Here is a 3,462-nt window from a genome sequence, read left to right as displayed (position 1 = left end):
TTAGTTGATTGTTTTGATTAGTTTAGTTTTAATTATACGATTAGTTTTGAACATGGTCTAAGCATCTATGTTGGTAAAGATGTAAGAAAATATGTTAACATTATTTTTATGAGAAAAAAAAAATACAAATTCAAAGCTAAAAAAGAAAGAGATGGAGGAGATAAGATCAAAGTCCGATGAAGGACTTGACCCAAGATATGATAACTATAACAAATCCAAGATAGTAGATAATGATGAAGATTGCAGAGAATCCTAGGCCTAAACTCAATGTCTACACACCGTATAGGAGGGCTGGGCGTTCTAGAAGAAAGGAAAATACATAGAATCCCACATACAAGAGAATGGTGGGGATGAAGAACCAGGAGAAGTTGGAGATGGCGGAAAGCTTGCAGACCAAAACAAAAAAACAAGAAAATTCTGAAATTAATATATTTTTCAACCATAAATTATCATTTAGGACTTTTGCATCAGTTTCACAATTGCAAATACCTTGAACCAAGAGTAAAATTAATAGTAAATCAATTAGAAGGTATAACAAAATTGGCATATTTAAAAGATTTTATTTTATAATCTTGTACAAGATTTAATAGAGATTGCACGAACAAAATCCTAACAGATTTTCTTATGTCGCATGCAGATTTATGTATTTCTTAATTAAATTGGGCCTTAAGCCCGTTAAGTAACATTGCGGGGTAGTTATGGGCCTTATTTTGAAGACTAAACGTTAGCGGGTCTCGCGGACTCGATCCGTTTGGTCTGCGGTTTTGGTGATCATGTCCGTCGTGGGTTTGCGGGTTTGCCGGCGACCCGAAGAGCGATGGAAGGGGTTCTTCATCTTCGTCTTCCTTATTAGTCTCCAAATCGGACGGTGAATTGGAGGATGCTCGATCAGATGCTAATGAGACTCGCACTTTACGATGCCTCCAAGCTCGAGTCACTAGTCTCTAACCTCCTTCCTGTTACCATGATTTCTCAATCTCTCGATGTTCATGAAAACTATCAACTAACAAGGCAAGTTAGAGAGATGTACAACTGAATTTAGAATCGGCTGCTTTGGTTTGTTATTTAAATGTTGTAAGCTTTAGTTAGACACACTGAACTGAACATTGATTCCAATTGAATAAGCTGATGCCTTGTTCAGGAACTAGAATTGGTTTACCTTTTTTTTTTATTAAGCTACGTGAGATCTAAGAGTGAACATCAACTCTTTGCTTTATGTTTGTATTGAATGATTAGGTGAACAATAGAGACATTTCCATTGCTGTCTTCAGGGAATTTATTTTTTTCGAAGCGCAAGCAAGAGCGAGCATGAGGGTAAGCCATATAAAAGAACAAGACCAGCTTCCAAAGGGAACGACAAGGATTCTTTCTGATGCTTCCAAGGTAGAAACTCCTAGTGAGAAGGAGATGAATAATGGTGAAGACAAAGTAGCATATGTATAAATAGTTACAAAGAGTTGCTTGATCTTGAAGTTGAAAGAAAGAGAAGTCATCATCATTGCAAGGATGAAAGTCTCATGTATTCTAAGTAAGCTCATACAGAAATTTTAAGTCCTTCCATCTCTCTTGGATTAGTTTAATTGATATTTTGCTTGGATAGAGACTTCTTTGATCAACCTGTTCTGTTTCCTGCAGTTCGTTGCAACTGGTTATAGGCTTATTATTAGCTTTGGTCTTACGGCCCTAAAAACAGTGGCAAGAGCACATTTTCGTGCAATCTTGTTGAAGTTCTTCTCCAAAGGTTATTTATTTGCTTATCTGAGAGTATCAGTCTGCAAAAATGAAATCAGCATTGTGGATAAAATTCTCTTTATTTTGTGTCTTATGAAATTCAGTTTGTTTCTCTGTTTAAATGGATCCAAATTGCTTTGTTTTGATACATTTTTGCTGAAAAATTAACCTTTGTGGTTTACAAATACAAAAAGTGTTTGCTTATTTGGACCTTAAACTAAGAAGGATAAGTCTAACGGATTGAGCTGGTCTGCTTTATATTCAATAATTGAAGCTATATATATACACACAGTCATGAACGAAGGACCAAGGAGGTGATATGTAAGTTATTGGCGTATGATCTTAGACTCTTAGTTCTTTTTATTGAACCAATTCTCTCATGTGCTAATCTTTCCGTATGTAAACAACAGGGACACAAGTTTTAATTCAAGTGGTATAAGAGCTAAAGAATGGAAATAGCAACGAATGAGAGAGAAGAGGCTTTACATGCTAGTAGTCTTCAAGATCAACGCCCACTCAAGAGAAGAGACTTTCCTTTAGTTATTGTATTTGTAGAATGTGTGTAAAATAGTGAAAACCTGAAAAAGTAATGAAACACAAAAGTGGTTTGCAAATGAGTTAAAGATGATAATTTGTTGTTTATTATACTAACATTTGTTCACATGTTTTTGAGTTGTTACGCATTTTAATTCACATTCGAATAATTAAGACATGAATAATGGAAAATTTTCTATGATATTAACAAAATTAAGTTAAAAAGTAATGGAATTTTTTTTTAAATTTTTTTGGTTACAGTTGAAACGACCAACAAGATATACATACTGCATACAGTACAGTACAGACAATCTCTGAGTTGTATTGATAATGTATAAAGTATAACACCTGAAAATAATAATTAACAAAATTAGAGGGGAAAAATAAAACGCTGGAAAATAAAAAATAAATAAATTATTCTCTGCCATCTACCTGGTCCCTGGACATGCCTTATTGCTTCTTTGTACGTAAAGCCTTATTATAAACATAAAAGTTTTAGATATTCGAATATGGTCATCGGCTCTGTTGGTTAAGGCACGTTTGTTCATGGCGAGGGTCCTGGGACAATTGTGGAGTGTTATACTTTTTCCGTTTCAAAATATAAGATGTTTTGAGTAAAGCACGTAGATTAAGATAACTAATCACAAACAAAACTGCATCCTGGACTCATATTTAAATAAAAGAACATCTATAATCACTCACAATTGCATATTCGTTAATGATGACGTTTGTCTGCAAAGTTTTGAAATTTTCCTACCAATTTATTCATAATTGTTCCGCGGTGGGGTTCGATCTAGCAATAATAGTATCATAAAAAAAAGATAAAAGAAAGATGGCAATAAAATCAAAGCCTTGGTTAAGCAGATTATACAAAAAAAATGTCTTAAAGCATTATTATTAACTGAGTCTTAAGCATTAAAAAAGAAAGAGGATGGAAGAGATCAGATCAAAGTCCCATGAAGGACTTGACCCAAGATATGAGAGCTTCAACGTACCCAACGTAGGAGAGGATGAGGTAGATGGCAGAGAATCCTATGGCTAAACTGGAGGTCTGCACACCATATATGAGACATGGGCGTTGTAGTAGAAAGGAAAAGACGTAGGATCCGACATAGAATGCTGAGAAATCTTGCCGAAATAAACAACATCAAAGTTCCAATCATCTAGCGGAACTGTGGAAGTAACCGACCAAACAAA

General features: G+C 34.7%; 1 long non-coding RNA gene across 1 annotated transcript; it reads left to right on the top strand.

Moving 5' to 3' along the window:
- On the top strand, window positions 1,237-2,376 carry LOC104739131. Its single transcript, XR_002035154.1, has 3 exons — window positions 1,237-1,528; window positions 1,636-2,052; window positions 2,142-2,376. It is a non-coding gene; the product is annotated as an uncharacterized LOC104739131 (long non-coding RNA).

The sequence above is a fragment of the Camelina sativa genome, chromosome 14 (assembly GCF_000633955.1).
Source record: "Camelina sativa cultivar DH55 chromosome 14, Cs, whole genome shotgun sequence".
NCBI classification, from domain to species: domain Eukaryota; kingdom Viridiplantae; phylum Streptophyta; class Magnoliopsida; order Brassicales; family Brassicaceae; genus Camelina; species Camelina sativa.
Note: the sequence above shows the minus strand (reverse complement) of the source record. Positions and strands in the feature narration are given on the sequence as shown.